The sequence below is a fragment of the Aulostomus chinensis genome, chromosome 4 (assembly GCF_037954235.1).
Source record: "Aulostomus chinensis isolate RoL2024-O1b breed Wild chromosome 4, RoL_Achi_v1.0, whole genome shotgun sequence".
NCBI lineage: Eukaryota > Metazoa > Chordata > Actinopteri > Syngnathiformes > Aulostomidae > Aulostomus > Aulostomus chinensis.
Window position 1 is genome coordinate 12,093,556 of NC_141323.1, and position 27,331 is coordinate 12,120,886.

Below are 27,331 nucleotides of genomic sequence, written 5' to 3' on the forward strand. Positions count from 1 at the left end.
CAGTACCTCCACCACATAAGGCAGATCTCTTGGCGAGCAGGTCTCCACCAGGTTTACCATCTGTTGCAACAGTTCCACTGGTCCAACAGTCAACGTGTTCATTGCTGAAGCTTCAATTGCACCCGCCATCTAACTGCTTTTTGATTTGACACCATCTTATGATGTTTGAAAAGACATTCTGAGACGATGCTCGCTACGGCCCCACTGAGACCTTGGAGAAGTGGTCTTTCATTTCTCCTGTCATATGCGGTCTGTCACTCAGAAACATTGTGCTGTTGTCCGTGATAAGGTTTTTATTCTGCTCTGCGTTTGCTAAAAAAACTATTGAGTGACAGTGAACTATAAATGCTACAAGGCACAGAGATTGACACTCAACATGAGAACAAATGAGAAATACAAAATGGCACCCAGTAAAGCGGTGAGCCGAGACTCTTCTGACTTCTGTTTTATCATTTAACAGTTCTATTTTTGCCAGGAACCTCACTCAATATTCTCATCCACATCATAGCACCCCGCCGGCTGCTCTTCACACCGCAGAATTCGAATCAAGTCTGGGACGGAGGCACCTGGGTGAAAAGCAGTCTCTGCAGCAGCTGCGGTGTTGGTGGATGAGTTATTCTGTTGTGACACAATAGCAATCCTCGCCTTCTGCTTCTGATATCTCTCACTGGGAGAGTAATTGCGAACCCCGGAGAGGCAGTCATTTCAATTTACAAGTTTGTACAGAAAGATAAGTAAGTGATCTTGAGTAAAACTTTTGTAACACCTTAAAACACGGTAGCACTGACAGGATTCATTGCAGTAGTGAGTACTACTTGAGGGCTTCCATGTGAATTAAAGCTGTCACTAAAACTACAACATGGCCGATCTCAGGAACTTCTTAAATGTCTTCATATTCGACGTCCCCTTGGACTGAGGGATGAAAAAAATGATTCTGATGGCCAAAGGTCAAGGTCAAGGTCACATGTCCCCTGCCTCGTTCCCGTTAACACGATATCTCAATTGCGCCGTGACAGACTTCCTTCGTATTTGGTCCACTGAGCTTCAAGGATGAACTGGAAAGATTTAAGAGTTAAAGGTCAAGGTCACTTTCACCTGACGTGTGCGCCATGGTGGTTTTGTGCAGAGCACAAAATGTCTGCCGGGACTCGAGGATGGACTGAAAAGAATGTGGAGGTCAAAGGTCAAGGTGACAGGATCGCATCACGGTGGCATTTTACCACAACGCAGTGTTTTTTTTGTCGTCAGAAACGCTTTTTTTTTTTTAAGGGTGACCGTCAATCATCAAGGATGAAATTTAGCCCAACATAAGACTTAGTTAACGACTGATGCTAACAATGCCGCCAGTGGCTCTTATTGCAAAGGTGAAAACATCCTCATAACTGCATGAGAATAAGCGTTCCTAAACAAAAGCTATCGCGCATTAGTGGTCTTTTGTTCAGTCTTCTTTTATTCCGGTTTAACAGTCACTCAAGGCATTGTGGTTACTAACAGTAAATCAAGGTGTATTTCTGTACTTACATCCTCACAAATGATTAAATCTGTAAAGTGATTTCTCATAGACTTCGTGTTTTAATTACTTAGTTAACCAACGTCAATGTAATTTTATGCTACAGCCTACATTTACATCAGAAAGAATCTAAAACACCTTTTCAATTCATCCTTGCGCTCTAATTCCCAGATTATTTTGTGATCCAGCTCTGTGGTTGCCCCGTCAGGTGACGTCAGGTAGGCTTGTGTGCACACATTCTCAGCTGCAAGCCCACACCACACCGTCTCCTTTTAATACGAAAACTGGGATCTCAACATCTCCAGCCAGGGCCTTTATCCCCGTGGCAGTGCGCTGTCCTGCAAAGACGCTGCCCTCTGAGCAAACAAGATTAGCTTGATGAACACAGACAGGCTTGTTTCATCGCTGTGTCAAGGTAATCTGAAGGTGACTCGCCGTCATTGGGAGAGGAAAACTTTGGAGACGAGCTGTAGTGTTGTCTCCTGTACGTTAACGAGCCGACGCCTCTCGGAATGGTGCGCCGTGCTGTTGTTCTAACTACTCTCATCTTTTAACCTACAGTGACACGCCACCATTGTCTAAAATTTGAACGCTCGAGATCTCTGTACGCAATACTAAATGGGGCAACTACTGTTGGGCATAAATGCAACTGATTGTTAACTGCTAAGACACTGATAGGATTCTTTAAAAAAAAAAAAAAAAAAAGCATGTGACTTTGACAACACGACCAGGTTTCCTTGAGCCAAAAGGGGCTACAAGGATGTGATGTGGGGCTCCTTGTTTAAACCAGCCAGCAGACTTTGTTGGTGGGATGATGCTGCATCGGGCACTGGCACAACCGCAATGCCACACAACAGAATTGTGGGCTGGTTAAGTCTTCATTCCTCATTATTTACGATTCCTTTGTTTTCCATCCACTTTTTCCTTCCTGCTTTCATGTTTATGTGTCTGTCATTTTGCATGGAGCAGAGGAAGAGATCCGTGAATCTGAAGGCGGCTCTCACACACAGGCAAGCAGATTTCCCTTCCAGAGACGTAAAGGGGTCGTGGTGACTCTCGAGTAGCACATGATGTTACCGTTTTTGTCTCTGGGTGTTGACAATTTTATTCCCCCAGACAGCAAAGTCAAACATCCGATGCTCTCAAGCCAGATCCATCGATTCATTCTCCCACGTGGTGGGAGCATGCTGCTGTACAGGTCGATGCTTGGTCAAGCAATGTTTACTCTGTCACTACATCTGAAGTACTCACTCGATGTAAACATTGTTCACTGAGTAGACCAGTTTAGGTCACGTATGATCATGATGGATGTCGACATGTGTCTGGTCTGCTGTGCAAATTGCAGATAGCTGCGCGCTTGGTTGGAACATCGCCATTTGAGAGCAGGCTCCATCTTGACTGAGGATGGCTGATTCCTATCTGGTTTTCTCTCATTTCCCACAATGGTTTATCCATCTACTGGAGGCAATGCTCATGGCCACCCGGGGTAAGATGATTGTTATTCATATGTAGGTTTGAAGCACGGGCGCCGCGAATGGCTACGAAATGTGGCGGCTCGATATATCATTAAAGGAAGAGATTGGAAAGGGATATTGAGATGGTGGACAAACAAGATGCAGCACTACACACAAGATCTCCGGCAAGTTTATGGGGATAAAGCAAGACGACGGGGGGGAGGTTCTCATGAAACATCTGGGGATTAAAAGGCTTGCATCTAGAAGAAACTCATGACCTATAAAAAGATCATCTACATTGTGGTATTATGCAGTGTGATTAAACCCAGGAGGTGAAAGCATGTAATTTCAAGGCAGCACAATCTTTGGAGCTCTATTTTTATTCCTGCGCGCATGTTTGTTACATCAACACTAGTGTGTTTTGTTAACTCCGCCAATGAGGTAATGTGATGAGGAAAAACTAGGCAGCCAGTTTTGTTTTTTGGGGGGGGGGGAGTGGCGAAACTTTTTGATCCCTCCAACGGTTCCTCATACAGAAGAACAGTGATCTTACAGTGAACAGTCAATAGTACACTGGTGTTTCTGTACGCGGTTTACGCGAAGACTGTTAGAACAGGAACCTGGAGCCAGCTTCCATTGAGGTGTAAAATGTCTTTATTTTGCAAAGGTTGAGGTTAGAAGATGATACGTAGAACCCATTCTCTGCCAGGCTGTTTCACTTTCCAGTCTTGTTTTTCAGATAAGGATGACAACTAGTATTCACGCGATGGAACGCGGGTGCAGCTCTGTTACCTTGTTAAACACGCATTAAGAAAGGATCGTCGAAGGGTACGACAGAAATATCCTGAATAGAATCGGGACACTTCAAGACGCTTTGCAGCCTAAAAAAACTCCCAACAAGGTTTGAATACAAAATAATGGCCCATTATTGTACTTCTTTTACTACATGTGCAAAACGTCTGTAACCTTGTTGTGAGCGTGAGCGTCGGCGTCCCCTCTCATCTATCAAAGACGTCTTCGAGACAGCGTCTGGGAGATGATGATTCCTACCCCCTTGGGATTTATCGCAGCAGAATTTTAACCATAATTTGGAACAGGTGGGTCTGCTCTCCACGGAGCCGCGCCACAATGGCAGTCATATTTATGTGTGAGGAAGGGCAGGCGAGCTAAACTAGGCCAGAGGGGGGTCGTCTCCATGGTGACGGCAGCCAAAGAGCCGCATGCACCTGTAACGTCAGCGACTAGGAATGTTTTTGGGGGAATAGTATGAGGAAGAAATAGTTCAGTCAATTTGAGTCAAATTAATTTCTTTTGAAAAAAAAAAAAAAAAACAGTTTTCCCTTTATCGTCCTTGTACTTCAAAGCACATTGAATGAAGCAATCTTTGAAATAATTAAATGGTCATTACAGCCCCTTTCATTCTCTGGGTTATTTTGTTAAATGCATCTACAGCGGTTTTCTTCACCATCACTCTGGATTTTGACACACATAAAATAAAACAAGCTCAAGCTCATCAATAATATATTCATGTATTCAGTACGAAGCCGGCTGCAGTGAAGGATCTCAGAGGATAACCTGAGTCACAACATCATTTTTACTTCAGCATCTGAAGGGGAGACGGTTCAACCTCACAAATCTTTAGTTTTAAGGGACAAAATTGACCAAAAGCAGGGAGTTGCTGTTTTGGTGTCTGTGAATGAGGGTGATTTTCTCCAAACCAGGTGGAGGGATGACGTATGGACTGAGGATGAGCCCATTGCGCCCACTGGGGACGTATTTGTCTCTGGTTGTTTGGTCGGACGAATCCACCTTAGATTTGGTCATGAAGGCCTTAAAAACTTGGCGATGGGCTACAGGGAAAGAGGTGAGCTGTCTTTAAATGGCGTAACCACGGTGAGAACCCCCGGCGTAAAGACAACAAGGAACCGAACTTGAGATGCAGAGCCACCTAGTGGATGGAAGAAGTGATATTAGTGATTTTTAGTTTAACTGCCCTCTCACTCTACAGACCGACCACACACTCCGCTCACTGCTGCTTGCAGCTTCAATTAGGGCAGCACACCTCTGGAGGCACCCAGCTGAGAGCGCTCGGGAGAGGCAGTATTTTTCAGGGAGGACATTTTGGTCGCTATGTTACAGAAACTCAGAATCTAAAAGTACTTCTTCTGGTCATTGTGCTGGGTTGAACTGAGCCTGAACCACAAAGGAGGACACAAAGATCATTCTGTCAGGTCCATTCACGTCAAGAAACACAAGAGATGATAACGAGCTTGATTTGTCTATTACAGTACAAATTGGAGGTATGGCTCTGTTCAGAGGAGTCCCCTGATAATTTTCCATGAGCACCATGAAACAGGGGACCAGCAGCGTGAGGGAAGGTTCTCCCAGTTTAAGACTGGAAGCGCAAACATACCCCCGTGAACAGAGCAGCAACATGACATGGAACGAACTGTGCCATGTATACATGACAAGGTGGAGCTGGGGAGGTGGAGGGGAGCAAGTTGTGAGCAGGAGCAACTGTACAGCAAATAGCAGCAGCAGATGACAGCAGATGACAGCGGGCAGAGCAGCATAGCCAGAAGCTAGCAGAGCGGTAGTTGAGGCCGGGTGACATTTAAGTTGAGAGGGGCCAATCAGAAGCGAGGGATTTGATCAGCTGATGCGGGGCAGCTGTAGATCAGCTGATTGATCAGTTTGATTGATGGACGGGAAAGCCAATAGCGCTCGACGACCACGGCCTGACAGAACTAACGCTGACGCTGTGGGCTCACAGTATTTTGGCGAGGGCAATCATTTCGGATGAGAGCGTCAGATTTGTTTTTATTTAGCACTCTTACGTACATGTGGGATGTGATGAGATACGTTGACTGGTTGTAAAACTGACAGACTGACTTTACTTGCTGCCTGAAAGAAAACGCAAAAATGTTCATGAAAGAAACAGATGTTCAGTCGCTAGCAATTGTTGAGTAGCACAAAAATGTGTCACGCTTCACGCAAACAATTGAAAAGATACGCTCCAGAAGGAACAGGTTGGGAGCTGCTGGCCTTTAAATTTGGAAAACAAAGTTCTCCCTTTTGTGTTCACGTATTCATTCTTGGGCATATATTTAAAGCAAAACACAGAGGCCACAAAATGAGTCCTAATGCACTGGCATCACAAAAAGATTGCCATGCCACTTCCTAATGCATCTCTGTTGCTTGAGCTTTCCACCGCTGGATGATCAAAGCCAGTCTGAGCCTGTAACAAGCTCGACTCTAAGGGCAAAAGGGGTCCATTGACTCCAGCTCCTCTCCCGTGGCTTTAAGGGCCGACTGGGGGCTTTTATTTGCTCCCAGAGCCTTGATGCCATTACCAAAAAGTAGATCCCTTGCTTTCTCATTGTCGAGGTGAGAAGGTGTGCACTGTAAATGTTGTAATTTTCTTCTTTTTCGGAGTAGGAGGGTTTAAACGATATGATTAGTTAGTCGGGGCAGCCTAAGAGTGGAGGCAGCGGTGACAGATAGAACCCCGCTGTGACAGTTACACCAGCGGGACACGGGGGAGGTTTTAATGCTTTCATGCTCTGGAGGCAGAAGGAATTTCTTGAGACGCCACCCGAGAGTTTAAGTTTGAATCCTGTTGAACTTGTGTGTTCAACTATTAACACAATGGTGACATTTTAAAGGGCCGTTGAAGAGATCAGACCCTTTATTCCTCAGGTTTCATTAGCGGTGCACAGTTCATTTCTGTTCAGCACGAGTCCTAATTAATAATATATGATAATAAATTCATGCAGTTGCTGTTTAGCCTTACTTTCCTCGTTTTATCTAACAAAGCAGCTTGTGAGGACTTTATTCTTGGAGGTGTGAGAAACCTGACGCAGCTTTCAGAAATAACAGCACATTTTCAGTTACCTAGCAACTCGACTCTCAACCTTCTTTGACGCAGGGCCGATGGTGAAGTTACACATTAACCAACTGTAACATCATCTCAACAGACCAAGCAAAGAGCAACCCCAGAAGACAGGCCATCCCGCCCTCTACGGAGGACAGTGGGGTCAGGTTCAAGCTGGTTGCCATCCTTCAAATATGGGAGGTAGGAATTAAAAGCTGTCTTTCAAGAGGAGTTGGGGGGGGGGGGGGGGGGTTCCTGATAAAGTCCCGCAGGCAGAAGGTTCACCAGTGTTTGATCACAACAACAGACACCCAGAATTATATTCCCATGTTCAATTTACAGCCGCCGACGAGCCAGCGCAGCATTAAACAAGCATCTGGGTGTTTTGGCTCCGGCTGTCGTCAGCGAGGCAGAGATATCCCTTATCGGTTTCTCAGATTCAACCACGTCTGAGGACACGTCTTCTCCTGTCACACACAAAAACGTCTCTATTCCTTTGCTGGATATTGAACTAAAACATTTTCCTCAAAGGTGCCCTTGTGCTGTTTAGGCCACATTGGCATGAAGCTTCTATTTGTTTGGTTACGTGTGCAATAATATCATCATGTATAAGTGTAATAAAAGTGGAAGACATAGCATGAAAGTGAAGGAGAGGGCACAAATTAAGGTTTATTACACTTTCAGGCCGTAAAACACAGTAGAAATATGCTCCACACATTTTCAGATTTGTCTCCATCTTTTTTTATTTTCCCCTGCATAAATGTTACTGAAGTTTACATACTTCCTCTGATGTCTCCCATTTTGACAGTTTGTGTATTTGTACAACTTTTATTATCTAAGTGGCAACTATGATGTGGTACTACGTCTGAAAACTGTGTGACTCAAACTGACGTAAACTGTTCATATCTGCAATCGCACAAGCAACACATAATCAACGCCTCTTTCACAAAGTCTGTGGTTCCAATGTTTAGTCTCAGCTGATAATACAGAAGTTATAGAAGGAAATCTGCTGGCAAAAACAGATTCAGGTGGGTGGAAGTGCTTTCTGAAGCATTATGTTCAAACCTATTGAGCGTAGGACAGTGATTCTAGCTGCTGGGGCACGTCACCTTTAAAAAGCCGTGCCAGGTTCACTTTTTTTGCCCCGTTCTTGTCCTCGACTCTAAACTGATCTTTTCTTCTTCTTCTTTTTTTTCCCTTAACTGTTTCCCAGAATAGCTACGTTTTGTCCGAGCTGAAAATTAAACCTAAGCAGAAGGCAAGCAATTCTGTTCATGAACTTTTTTGCGGCTAAGCTAACGTTGCTGTATCTCTTGTCTGAGCTGTATAGTCACACTACAGTTATAATCTTATAAAGTGACTACAATTTTGCAAACCAAGAGACAAGGACAAGTAAAAACATGTCCATCTCACCCCAACTCCATATTAAAAAAAACAAATACAGCACTGATTTATTTTGGGTAAAGCTCAGATACGCATCAATCAAACAGGTAAGGAGGAAAGGAGTCACATTCAGGTGCTGATTTGTAATCCAGAATGATAAAATTTGTTCTCATCAACAACAAATGATCGCAATAAGAACTGGCACTTCTTACACAGCTCTTTCCCCCCCCAAAAATAAATAAATAAATAAAACAAAAACTTCCCAGAAAACTGCTGGAAGAACTGAAATGGCTAAACTGGGCACAGCTTTTCCTGGGCATGGATGGACTCTCCATATTACTGGAAACAAAGACTGGTCTGAGGTGTCATGAGGCAAAAAGTTTGAGAACTGTACAGGAAGACCTGGCATAAATATGTGAGAACCATTAAACTTTCCAGTCAAGTACAACCGCAATTACACAGTTGGAAACAAAACTGAACCCAAAAGGAGCTCAAGCACTTTAATAAATGCCTTGTCACAACTCAACGACAGAAGAAAAACAGGAAATTACAGCCAGAGAATTAGCAAATCCTTGTTTGAGACTGACTAGTAGTCTTAATAATCCCCCGAGAAGTTTTCGGCCGTGAGCTCCTTCATTCACAAGCTGAACAGGCATCATCAGTGTGAATGAGTTCACCCCTGTGGTCTGCTTAAATATTTCCCTACCAGATTACGTTTGCTAAACACACAATTCAGCACAATTACGTTAGCCTCAGCGTGTGTGTCATTATAGCGCTGAGAAGGAGAGACTGGTGTGTGTCGCTTTCTTGCTCGGAGGCAACTAAATTGCTCCCGAGTCAGCCAATCAATTCATTAGCGGTCCATTTCAAAGCAGCCTGCAGGCGGAGAGCAAGAAGGCCAAATGTCTGTCTTGTTTAAAGTTTGGATGCCATTCAGGAGAGCAGAGTAAAGTATAGATTTGTAGGCCTGCGGGTACGTGAACACAGCTGAAATACAGCGTTGTAAATACAATGGAACCTTAGACTGCAGCAGGAAGGGAAACTGGAGCTTCGCCTGCACTCCAACCTCCGATGTCACACGTGCTTTTTTATTTAGTTGAATCTAGAAGACGGTAAACATAAGGCACGATCACACTTCAGCCAGATTTATCTCCGCTTCTGTCACCTTTTCCAGTCAGTGAAACAGCACACTGACGTGATCACTACTCAGATTAGCAGGTGGAACAAACAAGTCCCCCTGGTTGTTGCTCTGGGAAACAGATGCAAGAGAGAGAATGAACTTTACAAGTTCACAGGACTAACATTTGAAAACGCAGCCATCTTTCTGTTTATAAATGAGAGAAAACATACACACATTGGGAGGATAAATGCATCTTCCAGCTCTCCAAACGGTGACATTTAAGTTTGGTGGTCTGTTTTGACTGAGATAACAAAATGACACATAAACTAATTTATTTCTATCATCTTGTTATCTGACTTCCAAGAGAAATATTTGGGCTTTACTGCAGGAGTCAAGCCTCTCTCATCAGGTCCATTATTGTACATCAGAGAGAAAGAAGAAAGACAAGAGAGACAATGTTTAAGGGTGCCTTCACATCCCAGCATCTAGCCTGTTTTAATCAAACCCTGGCGTGGCCCAGCCACCGGGGAGTAGTGATGGCACTTTGAAGGGGGCCGGATCTTGAGGAGCTGTTCTTCTTTGTGTGTGAAGCAAACAATAAACCAGCCTCGGCTTGTGCAGGAGGAAAGTTTGCTTACAGATGAGCTCAGCGCTTGACTTCTGCCTGCACTGCAGCAAGTACCAACACCTGAGTAATTAGTCTTCTGGACTAAAGAGCCACCACAACTCCTCCGTGTAGGTGAGCTTCTGGTCCTCCAGCAATTGCACTTGGAGCCTACTTTGCAAATGATGTTTATTTCAGGCCAAATTTAGATGAATGACTCCTTCCAAGTGAGTCGTTGTTGTCATCCTCCCCTTATCTGGGTCCGAGTCACAGGGCAGCAGCCTCAGACCTCTGTCCTCTCCCCTGCCATTTCCACCAGCTCTTCCGGGGGAATCCCAGGGTGTTCCCAGAGATTTTATCTTTCCAGCACATCCTGGGTCGGCCCCGAGGCCTCCTCCCAGTTGGACATGCCTGGAACACCACCCAAAAGTGGCATCCAGGAGGCATCCTCACCAGATGCCCGAACCACCTCAACTGACTCCTCTCAAGATGGAGGAGCAGCAGCTCTACTCTGAGTCCCTCCTGAATGGCCGAGCCTCTCACCCTGTCTCTAAGGGAGAGCCCAGCCACCCTCCGCTTGTATTCGCAATCTCGTTCTTTCTGTCATAACCCAGAGCTCAGGACCATAGGTGAGGGTTGGAACGTAGCTTGACCGGTAAATCGAGAGCTTCATCTTTTGGCGAAGGTCCTTCTTTACCACAACCGACTGGTTTGGCACCCACATCGCTGCGGATGCCGCCCCAATCCGCCTGTCAATCTCCCGCTCCATCCTACCCTCACTCGTGAACAAGACCCCGAGATACTTAAACTTCTCCACCTGAGGCAGGACCTCCCCCCACCGGGCAGGCCACCCTTGTCCGGCCAAGGACCAAGTGAGTCGTTGCACATGTCAAAGAGCCGTTCAAAAGAATCGTATAGCTTCTAAAGGTCAAGTCATTACTGAAGCACTTTGGGCTCCTGTGAACGTAGTAGTAGTCGTGCTTACATTTGGACCAACACAGTGAACCCACGTGTACTTTGTTCGCAGCGAAGCACAATCGTGACCCAACTGCAGGAAGACAGCCAAAACGCAGCAGGTTATTGGCTAGACGTCTGGAACTGAGAGCTGACCTGGGTTGTCTCCTCGGATCACTACCACTTCTGTCTGTGAGCCTCACTGTTAAGAGGGGAACATGAATCCCTTCAGTAACACGTCACCCTAATTCTCCCCTGTATCCATAACGCTGCCCCCTCGTTAACACTAACGACATAAGAACATCGGCCAGAGAATTCATGTCTGTCTGGTTTGCGCTGAAATCACCACACATCTACGCTGCTGTGTTCAACTCTTCTGGGAAATTGTGTAACAAAGGGGGCTTAAATGGAACAGTTGTTGAATAAGACTGGAAAAAGCGTAGAAGCGTGAGAAGCCTAGGAGGAAACCTTGTGACGTGGCGTTGCCGCGACGCGCAGTTACATTTGGGGCAGGTGCTTGTGAAGCTACGGCGTTGGAAATATGGTGGCGCACACATATGATGATACACTGATCCGGAAGTAAACAACAGCCCTCATGGTGGTCTACTCACTAGCTACCTGTTCAGTAACACCTACTATAGCATTACGAACAGTCAACTAAGCATTAATTAACTGTTATTAATGCACACCAACTGCAAGGTGATTTTCTTTTTCGTTTATATATTTGGTCCGTTTTAATCTTTGCACTGTGGAACTGAACTCTGCAGAGAACAAATCAAATGGATCAGTTTCATTTTGAGTCAGGCCAGTCAAACCTCTGAACATGCCAAGTCTGTCCGCCAAGAGCGTCCTTCCACTAGTCTTTGATTATCCACCCAGGCATAGCTTAATCCCTGAGATGTCGAAAACACCATCCACACTGCCTGAATAGAGGAAAGAGGGATTGCGCCCCACCAGCACCCACTCAAAGGGTATTACAGTCTCCAGATATCGTAGCCTCCCTGTGACGCTCCACAAACTTAACGTTTTTAGGTTTTGACAGGAACTCGTCGCGGGCTCAGGCATCGTAATGAGTCACCAGAAACTCGCGAGTCCCAGATATTTCAAATGGTTGAGGAGCAGATTAGAAAGAAGAAGCTTTGATCCCGTTAATATGATGCCTATCGACTTCTCTGCCACCAGTGGTACATGAAACGATTTGCCTCTTCCTGCCAGCGGAGAGGAGAGTGGGTGGGGAATGTGGGTCTTTTCTGTTACAGCCTTTGAAAAAGAATGCTTTTTGGTTGGGTTTCAACGGAGACATTACTTTTAAATGAATGCCATTTATACGCACATGTACCCGCTGTACTGAATTGCGGAAAAAGAAAAATTGAAAAGCACCCAGTTTGATTAGTTCCTGATTAGTGCATATTTCTAAAGTTGCCATGAACTCCTGCGTTGGAGAGCTCTCCGAGGGGAACCAGAGGATTCTTAAACAGCGACGCTCCCACTGTATCACTGAGCCACACGTTCTTCTCTCAAGGGAGAGCAGCAAACAGGGTCGGCCTTTTGTATTTGTCATATCTCCTCTAGCTCATGGTGACCGCAATGTGTCGAAGACACTTTGGCTCACAAAGGACAGATCGACACCAGGGAGCCAGGGGACTTGGAGCATTGTGGGAAATGGCTTCCCTGAGGCCATTTTGAGCAAGCCAGGCCATCCCCCCCCCCCCCCCATGTGTTGCCTTCTTTTAATCCTATCCAGAGGAGACTTTTTTTTCTTTCCTCTCACCATGTGAGGATCATGGAGCTGCAGTGACAGAAACAAGGCACCTCGTTTGATGCTTACTAAACACTGCGTGGCAGCCTCAAGCACGCCACTGCTGCGCACACGTCGAGCAACGGTACGACACACCAGTGGCACAACTGCTTTCTTTCAGTTTCCTTTTGGTTTCTCCGGTGTTGCAGTGCTGGTCTGGCTGAGCCAACGTCAACGGCCATTAAAACCTATAAATCAAATCAAAGGTTATACTCAATAAAACATGACACAAATTTGATGACGCCGTGTTGTTTCACTCAGCCGGTTCTATCAGGTTCTTAGACCGCCCAGTTAGACCCCGAATGCGTTAGAAATACATGCATGACTGCCACCTTTTGGCAGCAGTGAGAAGTTTTATTAGAAGGTATCAGTTAAAAAAAAAAATCAGTAAACTATAAGTTTGATAGATGTGTTGCAGGATGGTACTTCTCAGAGATCGGTTGTTCTATTAAAGACATTTTTAAAGATCTTTCAAAGACTTTTGGAACATTTCATATTCCTTTACTGTATATAGTGTAATACACTACTTAAAATGCATGAGGAAAACACAGCACTGCTATAGCATAAGAACATATTCTACAGCTACTGACTGAATTTTCAATTTTGTGACAGAAATAGAACTTAATTGTTTGTCATGTTAATTAACGTAGCTAAAGAAGGAAGAGAGAAAACAAATGTATTACCTATCAGGTACCAAGACGGGAACCTAGAACTCGCCTGCCTGGATGTTGTATCCCAGTCAAGCTGTTGGAGGTTGGTTGGATAAACAGTAGAAATAAGCAATAAAGCTTCTCATTGCCCCCCCACTCACAGAGTCACTGCGGGTTAATGATTGTTGGACTCTGTGCAAACCACGACCACACACTCTTGTGTGTTTAAAGATGAAAAAGCTCATGTGACAGTTCTTGGGGCCGTATTCATTCTTAAGACTGCAACCCGAAAAGTGATGTGCTCTGAGTTATTTGTGTTCCGGGGCGTATTTCAACTATCCTGCTGGTCTGAAAGGATTAAATTTGTACCACTTTATTTCCCATTTCCAAATATAAAGCACAAGGTATTAACTTGATATTCATAATGTGGATTATGACACGTGAATTTGAATAAACTACAGCATTTAGCCCCGTCAGAAATTCTTAAGTCTGAAAGTGACATGAAATTATGTGTGTGTGTGTGTGTGTGTGCGCCTGGTGTCATCCTGCCATCGCTGAATAGCGGGCTCGCGCTGATTCAATGAAGGAGGCAGGAAATGAAATCGCAGCGAAGCCAGATTAAAAAGGCGGACGAGGAGTTGTGTGCGTCCCCCCCTCTGAAAGGGAAACGTAGCTGAATACTAACCATGACGGCGGTGAGTGAGAGCAGTGGCGGACAGACGGCCGAGAAGACGGCGGGAGGTTATTGAACCTGCTTTGACTACAAGCTCCTCTGACTTCCTGTTTGTCTTTGAAAGACACAGATGGAACAACTGTTAAAATCACTCACAATGATTCTGAAGGAAAACATGTAGGAGCCTGGTGAAGCTTGAAGTATTTTGTTGGGTGTTGGTCACAAACGTTTGATACCAAACAAAAATCAGTCACAATATGTAAAATGCCACTTTCCTATACGTTATACACACTGTGCCAGTTTGAGGCACATACCCAAAATAGCTTCAGGACATGGCTCGGAGGTAGCGTGGCCGTCTAGCAAGCCAAGGGTCGCTGGTTTGATCCCCACTTCCCCATGTCCAAGTGTCCTTGAGCAAGATACCGAACCCCTAATTGCTCCTGATGGCCCTGCGACGGACTGGCGACCCATCCAGTGTGAACCCCGCCTCTCACCCGATGTCAGCTGGGAAAGGCTCCACCCCCGTGACCCTTGACGGATAAACGGTATAGAAAACGGATGGATGGATGGATGGAGGAGTTTTACAGTGCTCACACCTGCATGTCAGTCACCTCTCCTATCTTAAAGCCTTTCTTAAAAAATAGATCACATAACTGCCAGTTCCGGACCAAATCCAGAATCAGATCTTTTGTTCTACAATCTGACTTCAATCATCTAAAACTTTTCTTTTTTTTTAAATTTATAGCGCCAATCACAAGACTTCCCTGCAAAACCAAGAATATGTCGGTTTTCTTCTTCTCCATGTTTTAAGGGATGTGCTTTCAAAGTTAATCATCTCCTTTCCCCGTTTCTTCCCAAAAGCTCCAGGTTTGGTAAAAAATCTGCATAAAATGTCATAATCTTGCTAACACACACACAAAAATAGCAAACAGCATCACAAAACTGACCATCTTGGCTGAGACGACAAGGTAAAACCTGCAAAGAAGGAACTTCTTCACCACCGACTGCATCGGTTGCCATCCGTACATCAGAATTCATCCCGCAGGAACGACGTCTTTTCTTCTGAACGCGCTGAAAAGGCCTCAGCTGCCAACCGCCCCTGTCATCCGTACACTGATAATTCAGGAGGTCACAGAGCCGTCTGGGTCAAACTTAATAAGACACTAAATTAGCTGACACTAACCAGCGCCGCTGCCAACACACGAGCAAATTACAAACTGAGACATAAGGTGTTTGTTTTAATTGTTTTGCATAATGATGTGTCATAGTAATGGAGAAATAACTGGGTTCTGCAGCGCAAGGAGCACTTAAGGCTCGTCTCCTCACACGTGGCTAATTTGGTCAAAGCATTTGGGATTCGTGGGACAAGAGGAAGCTCTTCTTTCTGAGTATTACTGGTGGGTGCTGAGCATAAAACAAGGATGAAAACAGGCTTGGGGTGATGACTTTCCTCTGAAACTGTGGAGGGACGGTGATTTTAACCCAATCACACGGCATTAAGGATGATTAATATGCCTGCTAATGGGAGATGTGATGTCAGGTGTATGAGGTATAAACAGCCGTGACGCTGGCGAGTGGAGGTGGGAGGCGCACAGTGCATCAATCACTGGTGACAGCTGGGGAAGACGCAGGGAGCTTCATCATCATGTGAGTGCACCGCTACATCAACTCAGACAGCGCTAATGAGTAAATACTGCGACTCTTTCTCCAACCAGGACGTAAACCCGACCTCTCAAGACCAGAACTACCTCAGAACTTTCTCAATTCCTTCAAAAGTAATTGCTACTTCACTTGGATGTCAAGGCTTTACTGCAGAGAAGAACCTCACCACAACTGGCTTAGGCAGATTTAGGGGCTCCTACTGGACCACTTAGCTGTGTTCATATAAAAGATTCTGTTGCAGTTTTCAATCTGAGGCACGGCCGCTGTCCTGGAAGTAAATGCTCACATTTGAGGAAGGAGGAAGAGCCCAAGCGACTGTAATGTTCCAAATTTGAATCATGTCTCACAAAAAAAATGTCTGATTTTACACCAAAACCATAAATATCAGATGGTCTTGAGGTCCAGGTTCTGGTCTCAGAGAGTCCCTGGACCCCCATTTGAAGCAATTTGAGAAATCTAACAGTATTAGGCTGAAAAATCTGATCCAGCATCGCCGCTCTGACCGTCAAACATTCATAATGATACAGAGAATTTGGCTGTAAAATTTAGTGTTGGCATTTTTCAGTAAATCAGATTAATTAAAAATAACTAATGACGGAGTTTCTAGTTTGGAGGTGCTTTTTTAGTTTTAAACCATTCTTCTGTCATCATGGAGAACATTTGAAGTTTATTTTCCCTTTCCCCCCCCCCCCAACACATTTTCTTGATATTCATATATATGATATATTGAGGCGGTAATACCACTTACGCTTCGAGAAAAAAAACTAAAACGAAATCACAATTTGACAGTTTAAATTCTTCATTCAGTCCGCATCACAACTGAGTGAATAATTAGCCGCAGTTCTCTGTCATAATCCTGCCTGGATACGAGTCTGGTGCTCACCGACGGACTAAAGTTTCAAGTTTGAATGCAACAACCTGTTATTTGCTCCAACAGTATTTTCCCCAAGAATTAAAATATTACTCAGCATCAAGAGTAAAACCTCTGCTACTCCTTCAAGCCATCAAGTCCTTTTTTTATTTCATAGCAGGAGTAAAATGCTCGATGCGTGTTCCACACAAAAGATGTTTCCACCTTCCCTAAATCACAGCGATCGACTCTTTTTCTGAAGTGTACTGAGTTTTTTGCAGTATTTCAAGATGTTCCCCATTTTTCTGCTTTTCCACTCCCATCCTTCTTTTTTTTTCTTTCCCTCAATGCACATAAAGCTCAGGTCTAATTTCGCTCATCCTCTTGACTGAATGGCCTCTCCAGTCCGTCTGATCACAGCTGACTTCTCTCCATTGAATTACTGTAGCCATGTTGGAGCCTCAGTGGTGAATATTAGATTGCACGCCTCCAGATCTCATTAAAGGAAGCAACAGGACAATGTCTGCATCTCCAATGAGACTCGAGGCCAACAAGCATCCTGAGTCCCTGTTGGATCCACTGATCTGATTGATATTACGCGCATGCATCAGTGCGTAACAGGACGCCAAGATGCCGTTTTTAATAAATATAATTACGCCTTCTTTATAAGCTGCACAATTGGTGAAAAATTGGAGTTTGGGATCATAAAGAATGCTGTAAATGGCCTCCAACAGACTGTCTATGACACGCATGGGTCACATGATCTACTCAAGGCTGTCGGCCAGGGACTTACTGGTGTTGGGATCGATGGGTTTCTTCCAGTGGTCCTTTTAAAACGTCAGCTCGCTGAAAAAGAAAAAAACGCCACAGTGTCAACATATATGGACCTTGAACGTGTTGAACAAGGAAACGCAGCATCGACGCCCATTACATACAAAATACAACAACCGCTCCTTCAGCCAGTATAATTAAAGGAATGGTGGGATGTAATGAGCTGTGCCGAATGAGATTATTAACATATACACGCAGAATCAAATTAGTGAGTCATCGTGGGGTTTTAACTAAGAAGTCCTGTATAGGACTTGACGTGATTAACTGATCAATCATGTGACACCTACTTGGGCCTGGGGGCAGAAGTTGAACAGTGGTTGCAAATTACACGAGCATTAATTAATACCCTTCATTACAAATCAAACGCCCACCATTAAGAGAGGTATGAAGTACATTGATACTTCTGAGGACAAGGGTGACGGCCAAAAACAGTCGGATCGTTGGAGACTCTCAGTTTTTAACCACAGAGCTCGCTGTGCGGGTCCCAGGAGTCTGGTGGGACCGGGGGCCTCGTGTAAAAAGCTGCACTCAGACTTTTTTGGCTCCAGTTGCAACAGATCACAACAGACCTGAGGTTGGAAACATGACAGGTGGGACGGATATGGAGAGAAGCGCACCAAGAACAGACACTAGAGGGTCCACGGCCAGAACCTCTCCCTCAGAGAGCCACTCCCAGAGGGTCCTCACCTAGACCCTCCCTCAGAGCCACTAAAGGATCTCCACCCAGGCCTTCTCCAAAACCCTCTCCCTCAGAAAGCCACTCCCAGAACCTCTCCCAGAAGGTCCTCTCCTTGACCCTCCCTCAGGCACCACCATCAGATCCACAACCCGACCCACTCCTACGACTTCTCCAAGACCCTCTCCCTCAGAAAGTCTCACCCAGAACTCTCCCTAAAATGCCCCAGATCATCTCCCCTAGAGGGTCCTCTCCCAGACCCTCTACCTGATCAACTCCCACCACCCCCTCATCAAAAAAGGATTTTTAATTTGAATCCATGTTATGTTTCCCTTTGATGTTATAGTCTGACAAAGTAGCAGGCTAGGCTAACATGGCAATAAATCTAACCATGATTGGTGACATAAATTAGAGGGCTGATTCGCAGCCAGCAGATGGCTCGCTTGAAGCAGTGATGCGTAAACAACATTTGTTGGGCCACTTACACAGACCTAAAAGGACAAACAAGATCAGGATCAGAAGACAACTATTTTCGCTAATTTAAAAACCAACAACAACAACAAAACCCTGCTAAACGCTCGATCCTCAGGAGTTTTTAATCACGTGTGAGAGAGTGTGATGGTGACAAGAAATGTCCGTATTTGTAACTCAGCCCAACACACTTGGAATCTTTTCTCCAGTGTAAAACACTGGTGATGAAGGGAGGAAAAAATAACCCCCCCCCCCCCCCCATTTCTGACTAGAGGACAGACAAAAGTTTGGTTTGTTGAATGCTAGTGACAGAAAATAGGAACCAGACCTGGCAGGAGGCAGGCTTCCAAAAGATGATGCCTTGACAGATAAACAGCCTCCAATTAGTGGCTGATATTTACCAGAAGACAGCAGGAGGGCTTTGAAAGCTAACTCGGTACTTTAACTGAAAAGGTGTTTCATGAGTTTGTAACAGTCAGGTGGGCTGGGGGGGAGGGGGGGGGGGTGTTGGGCTTCTCTTTGGGGAAACACTAAAATAGACTTCAGAAGCCCGGGGATGCCAATTGGCTGCGGTGGAGAGGGCCTGAAGGCAGGTCTATTTTGAAAAAGGGGGGTGTCGATAATAAAACCCGCTTTTTTTCAGTGAGTGATGGGTTTGATGGCCTGTCAACGGAACAGCGACCGTAAGAGATGAGCGCGTGGGGACGTTGGGAAATCAACCCAGAAAACCTGGCAAGAGCTCGAAATGTCAAGGCAGTAAAACGCGTCATAGATTATGGTTAGTGTCGGCCTCAGTACTTCCTTGTTGTGTAATCTTTTATCCTGACAGCGTTTCGGCACCGTCTCCTCAACTGCCCTGTCAGGAAATCCTCGCGAGGGGCAATTTGCCGTCGAACACTTTGCTCAGAGACATTCGGACGCAGTATTTAGGAGAGTGGCGACTCAAACCAGTTACCCTCTGATTCATATTTTCTCCAACATACTCAAAATAATTTAAACAAAAAAAAAACAAAATCAGACATCAAGGACAATAAAAGTCATGAGAAGGACGTCCTGAGAGAGAGCGTACCTCCGATACAGGCTACACAGACACGGAATATCAACATACAATAAAATCATCGAAAATCAAAACCCATTTGGAAATTATCTTCCAGATCTCGCAACCGGAACCGGATCCAAACCAGCCCTTGGAGAAAGAGTAGAAAGACCCGAAAACGCCGGAAAATTACAAGTCTCCATTCAATCTGTACCAAGGTATAAGTGGAGAATAGGCAGTTTCTTGTTGTGTTGAGCGAAGTGTCAAAACTAAAAGTACACATTGTATTCATGTTTATGTACAAGCAGTCTCCAGTTGTCCGAGTACATCATCTTCATCAGTTTTCCGATGCAACATCTCTCTTCAAAAGTAGCCGATGGGTTCAGATTGATATAGTACTGTAAAAGTACTACTTAGGATGAAATGAGGATCCCTCAGCATTGTAACTTAAGTAAAAATACTGCCTTTCCATCACCATTCAGGAGATTAATACTTACAACTTGAATCAAAATGCACAACCTCAGCTTACTTCAACAAAATACTTCAAAAGTTACATTACAGTATATATGGAGAGAGAGACAGAGAGAGGGAGAGAGAGAACACGACTGCTGATATCAACACCCGGCCCAGGATCTAGAACAGGATTCAGGATCTAGAATCTGACCCTTATCTTCTCCAAGATTTAATCACTGGCTCCTTGTGATATCGCTCATCCTTCTTTCAAATGTCACCAGTCTGTCCGTCAGTTTTTGAGATAACCTGCCGACAGACAGGCACCTTGAGGTAAAATCTCAACTGTGCGCACGTAACTGAGAGCTCGTCTAGACACGATGTTGCTGCGACTCCGTGCCGATCCCCGTCCTCAGCTTTATTCATGTATCAGAATCGTCCCTCTCTCGCTTTCTTTCCTCATATTCAAAGAAGCCATCTGACGCTGGCTGCTTTCACACCAATATCCACAGCAAACACTCGTCCTGGGAGCCTGCCGGAGTCGAGCTCACACGTTATTATCGTGGAGGTTTTCATTGCTCGTCTGTGGACAGAAGCCTTTCGTCTCATCACTGGAGCGACCGAGGCAGACTGGAGTGTCGCATGAAGTGGCACATGAAGTGTCTTTTCATGTTACATGCTTCGCCTGACTTTGTAGAACCTCTTGCTGTGTTAAACTTCATTACAACATAAAGAAGCAAAATGAGGCAGCAACTGTTAATTCCTGAGTATTTTTGGCGAGGGGGGCTGGTTTCATGGCGGCCCCTGAGAGGCTGAAACAGTTCAGTATGAGATGGAAAACTTTTGATCTCCATTCTGCATTTTTTAAATTTATCTCCAAACTGTTTGTTTGCCTCTTGGTCTCTCAGGTTTGTCAGCAGGGTCCAGTTTTGAGAGCTCACGGACAAAAGGTCCGGACCAGAGGATATTCAGCTCTGGAGCGCCAGGTGTCAACTTTACAAAAGGCGCTGGTGAGCCGTCAACCCATTCTAGATATTTAGGAGGCTTGATATCTGGAGCAGTCGGAGAAGAGCTTCGGCCATGTCGACACAGAGTGAACTTTTTCCTTTCCAACAAACTGGATCTCCGGCACATCCATTTCTAGAGCAAAACATCCGTTCTGATTCATTGTCGGCGTCACTTCTCATGTGTTTTTGTGGCGAGATGTAGTTTGGGGGACAGCCTGGTCAGACACTCGTGAGGTGAATGAGCCTCTAATGTGTGATCCCCACTCAGTCACAGTGCATCAACCACAACAATTTAAAGACCTTGGGCCCACCAAAGAGTTCTCTTTCCGAGTGAAACTGCCAAGCGCTGTCCTGGAAGTGTCCATCTGGGAGTGTCTGAGAGCACTTTAGAGGCTCGGCGTTGGCTATTATACAGAATATCCACAGAAGTAAAAATGCCAGCATGAGGTGCGTTCTCTCACGCTCGCTGTGGGTAAAAAGACTGAACCACAGTAAGAGAGAAGACAGACCCGCCGGTTAGTCTGGGTTCAGGACAGTCTGGAGACGAGGACACGTCTCCAGCACGATGGTCTTCCTCAAGCACTCCTCTGTTGTTCTGCGCTTGTACGGACGTGACAGTCTTTGTTGTATTTGTCCCACTACTTCTCAAACACTCTGCGTTCATTCAGCTACCATCCGTGGCTTTTTGTTCCAGTTTAACAGGGAAATCTAAATTTCTGACTTCCTGGTTGGAGACTTATACTGGAAGCCCCCCGAGGTGGGACTTCCTACTCAGAAACTCAGCATATTTATCTCAATTCTGCCACATTAAATCCGTGGGGCACACAGAACTGTTTATATTTCATCTAGACTGTACACTATGACGCATACATGCAAAAAAAAATACTTCATAGGATGTTTGTTAACTGCTACTGCAAACGGCCATGAGATAAACTGGGTTTTTTTCCCCCCAGAGTTCTTCCACCGGGGTGGAAACAGCGCGGGTGTGTCACTCCTCTGAGTTCTAGGGTGAGTCAAATGTGGCCTGATGCTTCCAAATAAGTACTTCAAGAAGTCAGAAGATGAGGACTGTTCTGTTTTGCTTTTCTTTTAACGACGGCGAAACTAAAACACCTGCGCATCTTCTGCACTTCTTCACCATGACAACAACAAAAACCCAACATAAAGACGACACCGGGTTTTGTCCGACAGCCATACACCAGTAAGTGAGGTTTATAACGGGCCAGCCTGCTTTCATCTGGCGCCTCCACACGCAACCACAATACCTGGATGCAAAAGGAAGGACTCTATCATGAAAGCTCAACACACAATATTGGCTCATATTACACTTCACATCTCAACATCTATTTATTAAGAATTTAAGGGACAATGGTGGCCCCTCTGTTTAGCAGCGGGGACACAAAGCCAATATCCGGTGTGGAGATATTACCCCACGGAAACAAGAGCCTTCATCACTCTTTAAATCTCGTGTCGCCCTCTCCTCCGAGTGTGCGGGCTGCATGGAACTATTATTTCCCTGAAGCCCGTTGCTTCCACGCTGGCAGCCTCGGCAGATCCGAGGCCCACTTGATGGTTTTGGCGGAAAGCTGCCGACCAGTTAGAGGAGATGAATACACCACTGTCCTGCCAAACCTTTGCACAGGGGTACTTGTATTTTCGTGGGATGTCATGACACGCACATATGACACTGTCTGCTTCCCCTCCGTGTTGATTTTACGTGTTAGAGCATCATACATTCCTCATGGATTCTTCTTTTATTTACCTATCCAGAATGTGGTGGGTTTTTTGTTTGTTTTATCTGCTTGTGTCGTTGTTACGGTTACATAAAAGCGAAGATGTCTATTTTACTCGTTTTATTTATTGATGTATTTCTTATTCTTGTCAATTCATGATTAGAGATTCCGAGTATCACTGAGGCTTCTTGTCAGGCGCATAAAGAAAGGGTTGCAGCCTTTTGGGTAACGAAAACAATCAATTGTGGCCTTTCACAACGTGTTCGTACACCACCAGATTCAGATTTACCCGAGGAAGACGACGGAAGCGACGTACGACGTCGGTCTGATGTCAAACTCATCGTTGGACTTAAAAGTAACAAAATATCAACACCGTGTAAATTTCATTATCGCGACCTTTGAAAAACTTCAAACCAAACCAAGTAAGGCCAGTGCCTTCAGCGTTCTAGGGTGAAATTTACACTGCAACTTTCAGTCAACAAATCACCCAAAAAATATTTTGTGTGCGCTCAGGTTCGTAAAAGAACTTTAAATAAATTTGAAATCTGGCAATGTTGACATGAAAAGCCTGAATTCGTCGTCTTCCCTGTTGTTGCGTTGGAAGGGCCGCACACTGCATCACTGTATGATGTTACTAGGGTCGAAGAAAACTACACACGGTACCTTTAAATCAAAATATTGAAATCCTTGGTCCCGACCAAATCTTGTTTAGGAATGAAATGGGATCACAATTTGTCTTCAGATACATAAAGCGTGCTCTTTTCTACCCAGAAGACTTGCGGAGGTTCATGCAAAAAATAAAAAAAATAAAAAGATTTTTTAAATGAATACGATATTTATCACCTCTACAATGTCACAGGTTGTTCCTCAGCCTGTTTAGCACCCCTCAACTTAGTTGAGTGAAAAATCCTTCTTGTAGTTTCTTTGTCATCCTGCAGACAAACAAAACATAAGCTCCTCCCCTTCTGGCTGAGCTTGACGTCATCACAAACAACCTGACAGAGACATCCGTCCCAGGATGCAGCAACCCGACCTGAGAAAGAGCTAGAGGGCGAGCTAAAACTTCCCAAATTGACAAACAAGTTAAGATGCAGTGAAGGTCAGTGTGATTTTCTTTGCTACTGAATACACCATCTGGCGGAGGCAGAAGGTCAGCTCTGATGCCTGTATTCAGCCTCCCAACTAAAACATCAATTGGAAGTTGGAGAGCAGAGTTACACCAATCAGCACAGACAAATGAAATAAAAATTCCCTTGTGAAAAACATGGAAAAAGCAGAAAAGTCTCCTGGTGTTGATGAATACAACAGCGGGGGATGATGACTAATGAGACTATGAAGCTCTTATAGATTTAAACTGAACAAACAGACACTTTTCACACTCCCGTACTGACAGAAAATTGAGCATTGCTGACACACGGGGAGTACTTTCGTCTGCATCAGTACTAGGAAGAGACACACCGTAAAGTAGGTCACTGCACTTGGATGCTGTGTGCGTGTGCGTGTGCGTGTGCGTGTGAGAGAAAAAAACACGCCCTTTATGATTATCATGATGCATAGAATTCTCCCGACAACACAACATCTAATTCCTCTAGTGGGCATTCTAGTGAAGGATCCTAGTATTCAAGATTTCAGAACTGGTACGACTAAAAACAGCACATAACCTGAAGGTTTCCACTTCAGTTATAATTATAATCTAGATCTGAAGGATACTTATGGTTTTAAGTGAATGGGCTAGAAAACAGCTACTTTAAAGGCTGTCCATGAAAAAGAAATCCACTAGAATCCATGTTTAACCCAAACACCCATGTTTCTGGTGACACAAAGGGTTGTTTTTGAGTGAGACGGCGAGACGTTTTTCCGTTATTTCATGGGGGGGAAAATGAATATGCTTTCAGCTGAAGGAAAGCATATTCGAAGGATCTGAATGCAGTGGTTTACCCCTGGCAATACCTGAATTGTATAAACCACAACAGCCCCCCAAGGCTCTGCACTGGACCCCAATATGCTAGCGAGGAGGCTAAAACCCCTTTATGCTAGTGAGGTAGCGAGGTTGGTCCTACACAGCACATGGTGGTACATCGGCTTTTGGTCCTTTCCCCCACGTGTTCATGCAGACTCTCAGGAAGGTGTAAGTCTGTATTTGATGAATGACATTAAACTCTGGACTTACGCTCCAACAGCGTCTCTTCGGTCAATTAATTGCAAAGCAAAACGTTCAAAGTCCAAAAAAATGCAGGCAGGTTTGAGAAGCCGGACAGGAAAAGTGAACAAAGCATCAATGAACCGGTGGAAGAGGGAGACACACTGCAACACCAATCAGTAACTAAAGACACCCGGGACTCGTTAGGGTGGGGCAGGCAAGGAAAAAGAGCGGGAAAATCGGACAAAGACGGGAAGTAAATCCTCCGACACACACAAGTGCAGATCTTTCAAAATAAATAGCTTTTGTAGTAAAGTGTGTCAATAATGAAAGAAATCCGCATGACTTTTCATAAGATATCATAGGAATATTGGTGCGCTGCGTGTGTGACACATATCTACTGGGTCATGGAAGTTGCTGCCAATTCCTTGATAGATTTTAATCCATAATCCTCGCGTGTTGGAATTCATTTCAGGACTGTGTCCTTCTCTTTGTCTTGGTCTTCTGGGTTATCTAACCTAACTGGATATCCATCCTGCTCTGCTTCCCTCTGTAGAGGCCGGGGGAATAATTAAATATTTTGTTTGTGTTGCTTTGTGTGCGAAGGAGAAAAGACGGGTCTCTGCTGTCAGCTGCTGTATGATCCGGTACTCCACTCAGGCCAGGCCTGTCAGTCAACATTTCTCTTGGTTGACTTGAAAACATTTGATAATCACTCTGCTACAGATGCTCAAAGGGAGGGGAAAAAGAGCGCACTGTGCCTACTAATTATGCTGCCTGAGATGTCTCTTTGTCATCACACTAAATTGCATGACATTTAACAATAAATTGCCTTTTTTGCCCCCCCCCCCCCCCCCCATTTACTAAGCTGAATGTACAAGAGCAACAGTCAAAAGTGAATGCATGCAAATGACAAATTAATGTGTGACAGGAATATAAGAAACAGGCGTATCCAGCGGAGGGCATCCATGGCTTTGCTTAGATTGTTTAACATAAGACGATGAAACAGATTCGTCACTTTGATGACGGAGGTTTGTTTCCTTGGCGAGCATATGTTTACTGCGACAAACGACTGAAGGCGCTGCCAGTGTGAGGCTTTGGCTGGAACGCCACTGATGAACAAATTGCTTAAGGTGCACACTCAAAAATGGAGGAACAAGGCAAGAGCAGGCCTGTACTTACAGGTACAGCTTTGAAGGAAAAGTACATTCGTTACCTGAAATATACAATATTGGTTTTGAAAAGGTCATAAGTTCACATTTTGACTGCCAAAAATGGAATAAAACAGAAAGCCGAAACCTGAATCTGACAATCTAAAAGAACATTTTCAATCTCTTCTGGAGTGTTTTCCTCCCCAGGCTCTTTGATTGGTTGCAAGGTGCAGGATTAATTCTGACAGCATTGAGGGGAAGGCCCAATTCATAGACGTTCTCCCTTTGATGGAACCAGCTAATCGCGATTACTTCAGAGCAGCATCATGACCATTAAACTGAGCTGCAGAACATGAGCACTCGGCATTAAGTAAATGAATTAATCTATTAAGGATAGAGTAAATAGAGTGAAATTGCTTTTTTCCTGAATAAATGAAATGTTGTTTGGGTCTGCTTGAGTGCCACAGTGAACTTCAATAGCCATCTGGGTGAAGTAGAACGCCCTTGAAGCTGGCACTCAAATCAGACAGCATAATAACATTCAGATGGCCTCCCTGCATGATGATGACACATCACTGGCGAGCCCTGCCTCGCCGCTACTTTGCCCTTGATAAACCTTTCACTCTTTGCGTTTAGTTCAACTCCCAGTACAGGATGTTCAACTCAGATTATGACTACAAGAGCGTCGCTGTTGTCGCTCGTCCCAGGACCTGAGGCTCTCGTTACGCTGGAGTTGAAAGGTAAGAGGACTTTGCAGAAGCAGAAGCTGAAGCCTCACGCGGTTCAATCGGAGGACACAAGCATGACCATGCGAGACGTGTACTGCCAGGCCGGAAGGTCACGTCTCTGGAAGGGACCAACGTTGTTCAGAGCATCTTAAGTTTCCGTCTGTAAGCTGTTTAAGGCAATGCTCTTTGGATTAAAAATAGATTCATTTGAGTGATGGAGTGGGGTACTTCCTGGACGGCGAGATGGCGAATGATTGGCTCGCCGAATATGTGAGCCAATCTACAAAGTGAATGAGGTCTCTTGGGGTTGATCGGGACTTCATCCTCTCATGTAACACAATCAAACTGGATGACGGCACTCAGATTTTACACTCGGGATAATCATGCAATCAAATGGTATTATTTGGCTTCCACGGGTGCAAAGCTAATGCGGCGCGTTTTTCCATTGAGGCTAATTTGGCTCATTCACCTCCACAGATCTCTGCAGAAGTCATTATTCTGAGTTGAGTGGGGTTTCTTCACATTGGCTCATTTGCTAACTGACGGTTAGACAATTTGAATTCTCATACGTTTTAT

General features: G+C 44.8%; 1 protein-coding gene across 7 annotated transcripts in view; it reads right to left on the minus strand.

Moving 5' to 3' along the window:
• The window catches only part of syt1a (synaptotagmin Ia), a 192,929-nt gene that overhangs the window by 103,125 nt on the left and 62,473 nt on the right, over positions 1–27,331 (minus strand). For 5 of the 7 annotated variants that reach the window (XM_086201835.1, XM_086201831.1, XM_086201828.1 and 2 more), the window contains one exon: positions 17,326–17,378. The exons of the other annotated variants lie outside the window; for them this stretch is intronic. The gene's annotated coding sequence lies outside the window, so the exon portion shown is untranslated. The remainder of the gene's footprint in view (positions 1–17,325; positions 17,379–27,331) is intronic. 7 annotated transcript variants of the gene reach the window in all.